The sequence below is a fragment of the Phasianus colchicus genome, chromosome 3 (genome assembly GCF_987193195.1).
Source record: "Phasianus colchicus chromosome 3, bPhaCol1.hap1.1, whole genome shotgun sequence".
Classification (NCBI taxonomy): Eukaryota; Metazoa; Chordata; class Aves; order Galliformes; family Phasianidae; genus Phasianus; species Phasianus colchicus.
In genome coordinates, this window is record NC_143438.1 from 66,283,679 (window position 1) to 66,297,345 (window position 13,667).

The following is a 13,667-nucleotide window of genomic DNA, read 5'->3' on the forward strand; positions in this document are numbered from 1 at the left end:
CTTCTTGGCCCTGCCCTTCTCGTCTTCTCCTGCTCTTCTTCTCTTCTTGGCCCTGCCCTTCTCGTCTTCTCGGCCCTGCTCTTCTTCTCTTCTTGGCCCTGCCCTTCTCGTCTTCTCCTGCTCTTCTTCTCTTCTTGGCCCTGCCCTTCTCGTCTTCTCCTGCTCTTCTTCTCTTCTTGGCCCTGCCCTTCTCGTCTTCTCCTGCTCTTCTTCTCTTCTTGGCCCTGCCCTTCTCGTCTTCTCCTGCTCTTCTTCTCTTCTTGGCCCTGCCCTTCTCGTCTTCTCCTGCTCTTCTTCTCTTCTTGGCCGTGCCCTTCTCGTCTTCTCCTGCTCTTCTTCTCTTCTTGGCCGTGCCCTTCTCGTCTTCTCCTGCTCTTCTTCTCTTCTTGGCCCTGCCCTTCTCGTCTTCTCCTGCTCTTCTTCTCTTCTTGGCCCTGCCCTTCTCGTCTTCTCCTGCTCTTCTTCTCTTCTTGGCCCTGCCCTTCTCGTCTTCTCCTGCTCTTCTTCTCTTCTTGGCCCTGCCCTTCTCGTCTTCTCCTGCTCTTCTTCTCTTCTTGGCCCTGCCCTTCTCGTCTTCTCCTGCTCTTCTTCTCTTCTTGGCCCTGCCCTTCTCGTCTTCTCCTGCTCTTCTTCTCTTCTTGGCCCTGCCCTTCTCGTCTTCTCCTGCTCTTCTTCTCTTCTTGGCCCTGCCCTTCTCGTCTTCTCCTGCTCTTCTTCTCTTCTTGGCCCTGCCCTTCTCGTCTTCTCCTGCTCTTCTTCTCTTCTTGGCCCTGCCCTTCTCGTCTTCTCCTGCTCTTCTTCTCTTCTTGGCCCTGCCCTTCTCGTCTTCTCCTGCTCTTCTTCTCTTCTTGGCCCTGCCCTTCTCGTCTTCTCCTGCTCTTCTTCTCTTCTTGGCCCTGCCCTTCTCGTCTTCTCCTGCTCTTCTTCTCTTCTTGGCCCTGCCCTTCTCGTCTTCTCCTGCTCTTCTTCTCTTCTTGGCCCTGCCCTTCTCGTCTTCTCCTGCTCTTCTTCTCTTCTTGGCCCTGCCCTTCTCGTCTTCTCCTGCTCTTCTTCTCTTCTTGGCCCTGCCCTTCTCGTCTTCTCCTGCTCTTCTTCTCTTCTTGGCCCTGCCCTTCTCGTCTTCTCCTGCTCTTCTTCTCTTCTTGGCCCTGCCCTTCTCGTCTTCTCCTGCTCTTCTTCTCTTCTTGGCCCTGCCCTTCTCGTCTTCTCCTGCTCTTCTTCTCTTCTTGGCCCTGCCCTTCTAAGGAAGGAACATGGAAAAATTAAGCCTGTAAATGAAATTGTGGCCACTGCAGACATTTAGAGATAAGAGCCTATATTTTATAGGGTACTTGCTACTTTCGATTAGATTCTCTTCACTGTTATTTCACTTTTTTTATTCATTTGATATACATATTTCAGCATTGTACTAGCTTCAGAATATATCGTTATGTCACTAATAGAAGGCTTTTTTTTTTCCCAAAAAAATTAGCATGATAAATCCTACTAGACTAAAAAGAAATCTAATGACCGTTCATTAGTCTACATACTTTGGATGAGGAACTTAGCACATCTGATTTGACTGACATCTATTCAAATCCTTAACAGTCTGAAAACTGCATGTGCTCTGGGAGGAACCAGAGAGTTTTTGCAAAATTCACTCCTAAGATTCCACTTTCACAAAGCATGCCCCAGAGTAAGGTCAGTAAAACTTACCATTAGCTACCTACTCAGGCAATAGTTCTGGAAACCTGAAGATTTCACCAATTTTTTTCTGACTGTTAACTTTATCTGGATCCAGCCTGCATGGAAAAGGAAGATGCAGAATTCATATGCAGGGGAAACATGAGCTAGAGAAAGCTTTTGTTTAGAAGATGAGCACATTGGCTCAAGCTTTTCAGAAAGGGATCAAGAGGTATGGCGATGAGCCAAGATATTACCTGGTAGCTGGAAAGACATGAAGAAGCAGCAAAGACTTAACTACAGAGCCTCTAATATCTTTGTTCTGCCATAAATTGTTTGCAAGTTTGAAATCCCATGATCTGCAGAGGGGCTATTTTGAATGAAGAACAAGTTACATTATGAAAGAGATGAAGGGGAAGGAAGGCAAAATGGTATTCAAGAGAAAAAAAATTGGAAGTAGTAGGATGAAAAGAAAGAATCTGAATAAAGATAAAATTGGATATAACTTACCAGAGGGTCTGGCAATGAGTGGGAGAATCTGAAAAACAACACTGCAAAAAGAAAGCACTGATTACTAGGCTAGGAGATTGAGATGAAGACTGCTGCTGACTAACATCTGTGAGGACTGGAATGAGAAACCTGAAGGCGGAACTTTTGGTTGGAAGGTTGAGGAGGATGAAAAGACTGAATTTGAAGAAGACATGAAAAATATACGTTGAGATCTCCAATTTTTGCTCTTCCACTGTCAACATATAGTTGTTGAATAAGCACTACATCTCACATACTCATTCACATAAATAAATAAATGTGCTGAAAACCTATGCTGGTATCCAAATTGTCACATGACAGTCTATTTTTCTTCTCTAGAAAGAACAGATTCCACATGCTCCATGTGAATATGTGAAAAAAGTTAAGCTTAATCAGACAAGCACTGGGAAAACGCAACAGTAAATCCAGAATTGAGAATGTTTGTTCTTTAATTTCTCCTCGTATAGCATATATGTTACAACAGCATTGTATCATTACAAGCAGTTTTTTCCGTTTGGAAATTTTTCCCACTTTAATATTACAGTGTTAGTAATGTATATTTAAGCAAGGAAATGCTAATATGAGACTATTTTTCCTATGAAGATTAGAAAATGTATAATCAAACAATGAAATTGATGGTGGCAAATGAGAAAAATCAAAGCGGCATTGCTATCAAAGTATTAAAATCAGACTCCTTTGGGTCTTCAAATGCTTGAAGCCCCAAGAGAAGAAAACAGGAGAACACTTCTGTTCCTACTGACCTCAAGAGATTAAGGACCAGGCTCTACCACTCTGCAGACACAACTTCCATTACTTTCAGCTGAGACAACGTGTAACTTAAGGAAGAACTGGGTCTTGTGCATAGTCAAGCCATCACATTAGAAGCACAAGCAGCACAAATAATCATCAGTGCATTTTGCAAGTACCTAACAATGTTGTACAAACTGAAACACTTATGGTCTCTGCCTTGAAAATTTGACTATCCTAATTTAAGAAGGGATGCAGCCAGCATGAATAGGAGAATACTGAGAAACAGTGGTGGAGGCAGTCTGCAATCCAAGTTTGGTTATTCTGTTTAGAGCCAGAATGTTTTACTTTAAATTGCCTTCTGCTGAAGGTTAGAAATTAATGTCTGCAGCAGCATGACTTGTTTTCTTTTTAATTTGTATGATTTTGATTGAATTAAAGTAATCCAAGCAGAATTTACATAAACAATCATTCCCTCTCAAATGGTTTGAAAAATACTGTGGATATATATCACTATTTGATAACATACTTTGTAAGTGATTACTTCCTCCACATTGATAATGTTTCTTTTAATTCATTTGCACTTACTTGCCCAAGACCACTGCTGAAAATACTAATAAAACACAAGAATACTCTTTTTGAAATGTTACCACCAACTTTTCTTTAAAATTTCATTTTGCCTTAACAGACAACTTTTTGCCATCCTTCACAATCCTAGTCTCTTATGAGTACACTTTATCTACTTTACCCCACTCCTTATATTCTGCAGTTTGTCAAAATGGCTTCCATAGTGAAAACATCCCCAAATTTCAGTGTTCAACACTGCCAACAACTGGCAAGGCTAATCCCAAACACCTTAGGTGTTTTTTCTTCTCATATCTTAAATATCTGAAATCCTCCAGGAGTAAGGTACCATAACTGATTTATAAAAACATCTTCTGACTTTATATCCTACTTTTTTAATATATTTAGAGAGATTTACTCCTCTGACTTGAACACACTCTTCTGATTTTATTTTCATAGTGAAAACAGTAACATTTATTTTTATACACTCATTCCCTTAGCTCCATCCAACCTTTGTTTCAGCTGCAATTATCAAGAAAGCAAAATGTTCCATTTGAGGGGCAAAGCCTAGATTTTCCACTCCATCCTCAGTGAAACAGAACTAAATTACTTATTTCAGGATTTCTTTCTTTCTTTTTTTTTTTTTTCCAAACAACCAACTAACATTTCGCTATATATGTCAGAAATTATTTTAACAATCTAATTCAGTTTGAATGCTGGCAAATCTCACATTTTCCTTGCTATTCCTAGCCTTTAAGCCACAAATTTCTCTTCACTTGTTGGTTGAAAACCTACCACTAACATCTTGTTTAAAGTCATCCCCTTTGCAGTTGTCTGGAGTTACTCCTTATCATTGTTCTCCCCAAATAATAAATAAATAAATAAATCCAATCTCTGCCCACACTGAGCTTCTCAACTAATTTCACAAACTAGTTTCCGCTTCACTTTCCTGCAGACTATTCTTTTAAAGTTGAAATGCTTAGTTTCTGATCATTTATGGATTTGTGTTTTCACTTTTTTTGAGTCCATATCAGTAAATCTAATGTTATAATAACATTAGTACATCTAATGTTATACTCTCTTAGCAGAAGCTCTCTGAATATCCCTAATAGATGGACACCAACATTCTTTTTCAGTAACTCAAATTCTGTAGGTGCTTGCCCTATATGCTTCTGCTTTTCTTGTTACAATGTGGAAAAGTATTAACATCCTTGGGCCAAGAGCACTGAAACTTGACTCTGTGATGCAGTGATACCACAGAAATAGTGATCCTAGAACATCAATCATTTAGGGAATTAGTTGCTGAATCCAGCAGCCCAACAGAAGCAATGCTGCCATGCCTCCATGTTCTGAGGTCCAGCCACTAGCAAGCATGAGCACGTACTCCAAACTGGCAAAAACAAATGCTTTGTGTGTATACACAACTGACTATAAATACACACGTGGCCAGTCTCGTAGATAACAGAGACACAAACACTCATGCAAAGACAGATGGCACAAACAGTGTAATCCTGTCCTGCTCTCTGGTTCCAAACACCCCATAATAAACCTTGTACAATCCCCAAATGCTCTTCCTATGATGGATCCCGTATCACACCCTACCTCCCCCAGGCAATAAACCCACCACCTTGTGAGGTGACCCAGAGAGCTTCTGGCTCATCTGTGGGGCTGGGCGTTCCCCCTGGGAGCCCTGCCTGCCCACGTGGCCCTCAGCTCCTCTGCACGCCTGATGAGCTTAATCACATATCCCAACAAAACTGTAAACAGAGATTAAGCATCGGTGTTGATATGCAGCCAGCTCAGCACGCTTAGATCTGCCACAGCAATCAATGTAATAGTAAGGCAGGGAGTAAACAGGAGCAGCTCCAAATTAGCGCAACTGTGCAACTGCACAGGCACGGGGAATCAAATTAAAGATAATGGCACGCTTTGAAGCCTTTCCATAACCGTGATAAAAATAGACACAAGGAATTTCCAAAGGGGAACTCAGGCTCTTAGTTCCTCTGTTTCTCCTGAGAGGCAGAGATGAGCATCCTTACCTTAGCGGGGCTCTTCTCCCTCTCCCTGCTTTCCTCTGCCATCACAGAGGACCTTCCCAGCAGCCCCAGGCCGCTGAAGCAACTCCTTCAGGGGCTATGCTCCCGCTTCAGACTCCAACAGCAAGAAACCTGCGGCGTTCCCAACTCGTCCCAACCTCCCGCTCCCACCCGCTCCACAGAACTAAGTGCCCTGGGGCCACCTGTGCTCACAGCGTCGCGTTCCTAGGAATTGTTCCATCACAATGTTGGCTTTGCTTACGAAACACGAAGAGTTCTGGGACCGGGGTGACTCGGCCACGTGCCCGACCCGGGGCTGCCCGCTGTTATTTGTGCAGCAACACAGCTGCGCTCATCCTGCACGCGACAGCGGGCTGTGACAGGAATCCGGCTTTCCTCACCAACGGCTCGGTTACCCAGCACGCGCACGGGGCACCATAAATAACAAAAACAGCCTCGCTGCCCACCGGCGGCTCTTTAAAACATCGGGACACCCCTGCCAGGGAACCCGCGCGTCGCGGTGACCTTGAAGCGCTGTCCGCCTTCCCCCCGCAGGCAGAGAGCGGGAGCCCCCGACACAGCAGCCCTCCGTCCCACACAGCCGCATTTGGGGGCACAGCCGCGCGGCGCCTGCGCGCCCCGAGGCGGCGGAGAGGAGCGGGGGGAGCCGGGCGCCCACACACGGGCACGAATTACAGCGGGATTTCCTTCCGAACGGACGCGCGAGCGTACAGCAACGCTCTCCCGCGGGAGGCCGGCCCTCGGCTCCGGGACCTCGCGCTTCGCTGGTACGGAGCGGCCAAGCCGCGGGGAGGAGCGCGGGGGCCGCGCTCGGAGCGGGAGCGCCCCGCAGCGCGCCGAGGGACTCCCGCGAGGGGCGGGCGGGAGCGGGGCGGAGCGGCCCATCGCGCGCCGGGTCCGGGGTGGGACCCCCGACCGCAGCCCGTCGCCGGCGTGGGGGGACGTGCCGTCCTCCCGCGTGCCGCCGGGCATCGCGGAGCTCGCAGCGCCGCGGGAGCGCCGGCCCTCGGGTGGGAGGGAGCGGGAGGCACCGCGGGGCGCGGGCGGCGGAACCGGGGGGGGGGGGCGGTCTCCCCCTCCGCGGCGGGAGCGGAATGCGGCGGCCCGGGGAGGGGGCGGGGAAGATGACTTCATGCCGCCGGAGCGCCGTGAATTTAGGAGCGGCAGCTGTCGGCGCGATGTGGGGGTGAAGCGTTCGTGGGAGCCGCCGCCGCCGCCGCCGGTTGAGGGATACGCAGCGTTGGGCGCGGTGCCGACGGGCCCGCGGCTCCGGGAGGGGAAGAAGGGCGGGAGGGAGGAAGATGCGCTGAGCCGGCCGCTGGGAAGGTGAGAGGGGGCTGCCGGCGCGGGGGCGAGCGGTTCGGCACCGCGCTCGTATGCGGGGAAAGCCGCCGCTCCTGCAGCAGCGGGGCCGCCCGACGGAGCGCTACGGCGCTGCGTTTTATCTTTTGCCGCCAGGACGTGGCTCGGTGCCAGCTCCCTGCCCGCCGCTCGCTCTGTCCTTCGCGCTGCGCGAAAGGCCGTGAGGCTGCGACAGGTGCAGGGCCGCGCTGCGGGATCGGCGGCGCTCCGCAGGTGGAGGGGAGACGTGCTGGGGGCTGGAGGGCTGCGGGGCCCATCGTGTCATCGGGCTGCCTGGTTGTGGAAGTCGCTTAATAGGAAACTGAAAGGAGCGGGGAGCTGGAGACCCAGACCTTCCAGCGAAATGGTTTATTTAGGCTCCTCGGGGGCCTCTGTGCTCTCTTCGCTTTTCAGTTTCCATCAGCTAGTGTGTGGTTTGAAACAGAAATACCAGTGACATGTAAATGCTGTTGTTTAGTAAATAGAAGAACCAACGGGTTGCTTTGCCATGGTGAGGACTCACCTCGAGTACTGTTTTCAGTTTGGGGCACCTCAATACAGAAAGGACACTGAGGTGCTGTAGCAGGTCCAAAGAAGGGCATCAAGGCTTGTGAAGGGCTTGGAAAATATTCCCTACAAGGAGTGGCTGAGGGAACTGGGGCATTTAATCTGGGGAAAAGAAGGCTGAGGGGAGACCTTATTTTTCACTTCAAACACCTGAAAGGCGCTTACAGCAAGAGCGGGGTTGGTCTCGTCTCACTGGTGTCAGGACGAGGGGAAACAGCCTTAGGTTGTGCCAGGGTAAGTTTAGGTTGGATATCAGAAAACACTTCTTTACAGAAAGGGTTGTTAAGCACTGGAATAGGCTGGAAATTGAATCACCATCCCTGGATGTGTTTAAAAACTGTTTGGATGTGGTGCTCAGGGACATGATGGAGGGTTGTTAGAGCTGTGGTAGTATGGTCAGGTTGCAGTTGGACTCAATGATCTTTAAGATCTTTCCCAACCTGAGTGATTCTGTATTCTAAGCAAAAAAGTGTGAGCACTTTCAACTGTGTAGCTTGGTCAATGGACTTGTACCTTCCTTGTGGAGTGTACACAGCAGTGTGTTAAATGAGCACACCTTCAAAGCAGGAAGGGAACAGCACTTGCTTGGCCTGAATCTGTTTGACATTTGTTGTGTTTTTTTTTTTTCTTCTTCTGCTCTGGAAAAGGTTGCATGTCAGTACAGGAGGCTGGGGATGGCATGCGTAGGTGAATTATTAGGGTGAGCAGTGGTTAAATAATGGCTGGCTCTGCATGCTTCAGTTTGGAAGTGAAAATAGTGATTGTGTCTGTAGTGAGGGAAGGAGAAGGGTTTTCTTATTATTATTATTTTTCCTTACTGAAAAGTGGAAACGAGATACTAGAACCTGAACATTATTTTATTGGGTATCTATTTACTTACACACTTGTTGTAAAGGATCCCATTATCCTGTGTGCTTATTGAGCAGCTTGTGTAATTGCAATGGTGGTTCCTCAGTTGTGGCTGAAGGCCCTGGGCATGGTGCTGATGATAAAAATAATATGGAGGTAACAGGCAGTTGCTTGGTCTGTTGCCATTATTTCTGGGAAGATGTTTAAATACATCTGTTTGCCTCAGTACTGTTGCTGGGTAGGCAGAAGGCTGATGATTACAGAGACAGGAAATGCATATAGAAGACAATTGAGACTTCATAAGGAAGAAACAAAGAGTGATGGTGAATTGCAGTGTCAGAAAATTAGTTAAACAGATGGATTTTTCTTTTGTAGACCAGTCATTAAGTATGGCCCATGCAAGTTATTCTAGCCATTAATTATGGCCCTGTATAAACCCTATTTAAGCACTCCGTGGTGCATCCAGTGTATACCTTTCAAACCAGGAAAAGTAATGCCTCGTTCCATCAAACCTGTGTCTGTCACCTACCAAACATTTACATTTTTTCTTGTAAAACAGTTGGGAGCCTGAGTTATTACACATCTGTTGTTGTTTTTGTTTTGGTTTGTTTGGGTTTTTTTGTTTGTTTGTTTTCTGGCCAGAAAAAGAGTATGATTTTTGTGTGTCTCAGCAATTGCACTATAGTAGTCATTGGTTGATTTCTCCTGTAATTGCCTCTGGCTGAAGAAAGAAAGCGTGTATATGAGTTCAGATATGCGTCATGTTGGTCCACCCATTCTATACTGAGCCCATTCCTTTCTTGAAGAAAGCATCAAGTAATGGCTTCCCATTCTGTTGCTGTAAATGTAGAGTGGTATGAGTTCTTGCTAATGTTGACAAAACATTAGGAGAGTAAGTATAGCTGTTTGTGCTTCCTGGCGAATGTGAATAATGATTCTAAAATATGTTGACGCTTTCTAAAATAATGGGGAGGCAGGGAGGAAGGAATGGTTGATCAAGAGTCGTTACCATAGAACATCTGGTTGGTTTGACACTGAAAACTTGAATTGCTTCTGTTTTTATCTTATGTGTACGCTAAAGACAGATGGTGTAATCATGTCAAATGGAAGGGTGCATGTGTCCATAGACAGGGGAAAAAGTTTGTATATAATGATCAGTGTGAGTTTAGTTAATTTAGTTGAACGCTGTCACTGATGTAAATCCATTTCTCTTTCTGAACTCCTCTTCCGCCTTCTGTTACAGTAACTTCCATCCCTCTGCCAAGCAAAGAAAACAGTCTGTGTTGCAGTTAATCTGGGGCAGGAGCCCTGCTGCCTGGCAGAACAGTCCAGTTGGCCAGCTGGTTGGTGCTGGACAGACTGGGTAGCAGCTGAGAATTAGTTGCCTTTTTCTCTGAGGGTCTGCTAGTTTAAATTTCTTCATTTAGATTAGTTCTGTGAATTTGGAGGAGTTTAATTATCTTTCAGATTTCTAAGCCACAGCTAGCCTTTGAACCAGCGTGTTCATTTAACCAAATTTATGAGCAGGGGTCAGGCAGATAGGTTTGCATGAAGCTTGTTTCCTTAGGAGAACAATCTGGAAAACCTGGTAACCCTGAATGCGCTTGAAAGAACAACAGTTTGATTTCCTTGTGGTCCTTTGCGAGGTTGAAATGAAACAGTTCAGCTAATAAATTTGTCTAAATGGGAGAATGTCTGAAGGTGATGTTTCTAAATGCTGCTTGAACCAACCCAAATAACAGCCTTTCTTTCGGAGTACTGTTGTTACTAGGCTTGGAGTTGGCATATTTTCCCCAAACTAAGAATTCCTTACAGACTAGGATAAAAAGAGACTGCAGTAGAATGTGAGTAGACAGGTATTTTATTTACACTCTCATGCACACACCTGACATAAGCAAACAGTATTTTAGCAGTAGTCTCCATAACAAAAAAAGTTTAAATGCTTTCAAATCATATGATGCCCTTTATGTAACTGGCACTTCTAGGTGAGGAAAAACTTTCACTTTAGAACTAAATGCCAGCCATCAACTTATATATCATCTCTTACTACCCAAGTGAACCTTCTGTTGGACTTCTTAATTGTGGTCAGTACAAGATCTCTATGTGAGTAGTCAGTCAATTGCAGAAGTAATAATTGTTAGAAGTAGGTTTCATTCATCCCTAATCTGAAGGCTGCTCCAAAAGTAATGCCTTTTATTGTACTATGTTGGCCGTTTCATCAGAGGCGACTGTCAGTAGAGGCTGAACCTTTCCTCTCATTACACTTCGTTGCTGTACGACAGGTGGCAGCAGAGGGGCGGTCTGACACAATGGCATCTGTCATGAAAGTGAGTGTGAAACAAAGGGCTGTAATTAAAGTCCTCCACGTACAAAAAATTGCAACAATTGACATTCGTTAACACTTGCTGAATCTTTATGGAGACCAAACAGCGGGTGTGAGTGCAGTGAGGTGGTGGGTGGTGCGCTTCAGCAGTGGTGACAGCAACGTGAAAGGCAAACTGTGTTCTGGATGGCCATGCGGATTTTTTGCATAGCTAATGGTGGTGGCTGTGCTGAAAAACAGTGTTTTGGAACTGAGAATTTTTTCCGTCTAAATAGAGTTATTGTGCTCTTTGTATCTGTTGTGGTTTCCATGGAAATAAATAGGAGGTATTACTTTCATAGCAACCTATGCATATCAACGGTGGAAAAAAGACAGGCTTTAAGTACCTTTGTATATATACCTAATGTAATAGAACACAGGCACTTCGCAACCCAGATTCTAAGGACGCAGATTTAGTATCTGAAGCATAGAGATATAAAGACAGAGTTCATGCTTTAGGGGAAATCAATTTGATTCAAGTTTCTCTCTTGAAGAGAGGCAACACGAGCATGAATTTGTTCGTATTAATTTCATGATGCATTGAGAGACTAGTGTCAAGAAAGTCTTCTGGTTTATACTGTTACAGAATTACTCTATTTTCTAATCATTATTAAAATGAATGTTAAAATTGGCTACTTTAACTATTCTTTGGCTTTTCAGGTTTCATGGGCAGTTTCAGAAGCACATCAGAACAGCTAGTTGGTCTTTGAACGTTTGTGCATTGTTTTCTGCATTAGTTCCCCAGTGATTCATTAGAAGTGATAGCCAAATAGGTCTAACCCCAATGTAACAGTCTCAGCTTTTCTTACTTTGACTGCTTTTCTGTCACATCTTTGTTCCAGAAACTATCCCAAAAGACTCAAAAATGCATTGAAGTTATCCTGGCAGCTGTTAGTTAGCCTGTAAAATGTGCTGCAGCTTTAATGAGATCATATATATCTTAATATATCTATATAATTATATATCTATATTTGCTAACTATTCTCTCGTTTGCCTTCTACCTCCTACAGAATTTCCATTTACACATATGGTGAGCACATAACTGCAGTGAAACGATCTCACCACCTGTTGTTTTAAAATAGCACAGATGCTTATTAATGGTCCTTCCACGATACTGTTTATAGTACATGTTAAACCTCACTTAAAATACTGTGGATCATATTGGTAAAGGATATTATTACTTCGGTAGCAGCCTTAAATTGGTTTCTGTTCGGCATCTTCATTCAATCTGTTGATTGTTTGTAGGTAGGAAAGAGGCCATCTTCGTAGGAGAGTCAAAGCTGTGATCTTCAGTGAGAAACATGTCACTGAGTCATGTACAAGGTGTTGTGGGAAAATGGCTGTTGCTATGTGGATACCTGATCAACCCCAAGAACTTCAAAACATATGATTACACCACTTCTCAACGCTCTGTTTTGACCTCAGTTGCTTTGAACTCCTTTGTGCCAAGACTCAAGAGCAGAGCTATTGCATTTTATGGCAAGGGAAAGAGAATAACCTGAGAAGTTATGCCTTGATCAAGAACATCTCCTGATGTACTTATTTATTATTCATTTGTTTTTCATGGAAAAGCCAGTTCCAAATTGACTACACTAAATTTATCCAAGTACTTGTTCCATCAATTCTGTGTTTTCTCTGTCCAATCTAAAGAGTGACTTGGATTCTCAACTTTGCTTTCAAATAGTTTCCAGACTTCTGCCTAGTAGTAATTCTTCTATAACTTTAGATTTGTGAGATTTTTTTGTTGTTTTTCTGTTTGTTTGTTGTTTTGGTGTTTATTTGTTGTTTGCTTTGGTACAACGTGATTGAGCTAGAAATTAGAAATGCATTCAGTGCATCAAAATCATCTATCCACGAGAAGGCAAACAAAAATTCTTGATGTTAAAGTGACAGTTCATTGTCATTCAGACTTCACTGGGATGTAAACTTAAAAAGGTGATCAGAGTAAGCAGACTGTGCAGCTTTTAAGCTTTTTGAAGTTCTTGCTGAAGGCACAGTACGTTCTTGGTGTTTGTATGTTTCTTGTGAATTCCAAGAAAGCGCTGCTATGCACTGGAAAAAATATGTAGCAGAGAAAGGACTGAAGGATGTGCTTTATAGCTCATAGGATCTCCTGCTCTGAGCAAATAAAATTATTGTTTACGCTACAATGTTGCCTATCAGATGTCTGCTCAGGCTGTCTAGGATGAACATAACTTTTCTGAAAGAGATTTTTGTAGTGTATCAGTACAAAGCTAACCTGTAATAGCAGAATCTGCTATAGGAATAAGGCTGCTGGCAAGCTTTCAGTAAAGGACAGATGGAGAAGTAATTCATATATTACATCTCCGTTATGTATTAAGTAATCATCTTTTGATGGAATTTTCAAGCACTTGATAGCACTGATGAAGAATTTTGTGAACTCTAGTAATATTTGCACAGTTTAATTTTAGGGGACATAATGTCCTCAGTGAATGTGTTCAGTTACTCAGATTTACATTCTCAGCCTCCATGGCATGCTTTGGCATCTATATGACTTAGTGAATGTGGAGTTTAAGGAAGTAAGTCTCCATTTTTGCCTTAAATTTGTTGCCTGATTGTTTAATTAGGAACCTTTTTAATTGTTCTGATGTGAGAAATGTTAAATAGTTGTTCCTTTTCCCTGACTTACTAGGTGATTTCATTAGATCTATTGCATTATCTTTTTTTTTTTTTTTTTAAGAGCTGTTTCTCCTTGGTCTGTTTACTCTTTCTGCATCTGTAGACTGTTCCATATCTGATTCTCCATCACTTCTTAAAAAATAGATTTTCCTTCCTACAGATGTATGTCTGTAAGAGCTTGGGATCTCTGCCTAGCAGTATAGTAAGTTCTATTTCTCTTCCATTCCTTTCCTAGACTTCTACTATACTGTTTTTTATCCCCCCACAGATATTAATTCTGTGTTTTGTTTGGGCTGGTCTCTGGCATCACTGTGAAGTTCATTGTAGGATGATTGCCATGAGACTGTGCC

At 44.2% G+C, this 13,667-nt stretch overlaps 1 protein-coding gene and 1 long non-coding RNA gene across 5 annotated transcripts in view; one reads left to right on the forward strand and one right to left on the reverse strand.

Moving 5' to 3' along the window:
* Nucleotides 1-1,113: 1,113 nt before the first annotated feature.
* LOC116227555 (uncharacterized) lies at nucleotides 1,114-6,227 on the reverse strand. 3 transcript variants are annotated; one of them, XR_016465220.1, is made up of 3 exons: nucleotides 5,541-6,227; nucleotides 1,696-2,213; nucleotides 1,114-1,240 (listed from the first exon to the last, which is right to left on the reverse strand). It is a non-coding gene; the product is annotated as an uncharacterized LOC116227555 (long non-coding RNA). The 3 variants fall into 3 exon arrangements; XR_016465219.1 differs by having other exon boundaries at nucleotides 1,114-2,032; nucleotides 2,173-2,213; nucleotides 5,541-6,224; XR_016465221.1 differs by having other exon boundaries at nucleotides 1,114-1,781; nucleotides 2,173-2,213; nucleotides 5,541-6,223.
* The window catches only part of PKIA (cAMP-dependent protein kinase inhibitor alpha), a 37,713-nt gene continuing 30,220 nt past the window's right edge, over nucleotides 6,175-13,667 (forward strand). Inside the window, exon 1 of one of the 2 annotated variants that reach the window (XM_031590919.2) lies at nucleotides 6,175-6,325. The gene's annotated coding sequence lies outside the window, so the exon portion shown is untranslated. Of the gene's footprint in view, nucleotides 6,326-6,669; nucleotides 6,885-13,667 lie in introns of those variants that run through there. The other variant, XM_031590917.2, reaches the window with a different exon arrangement.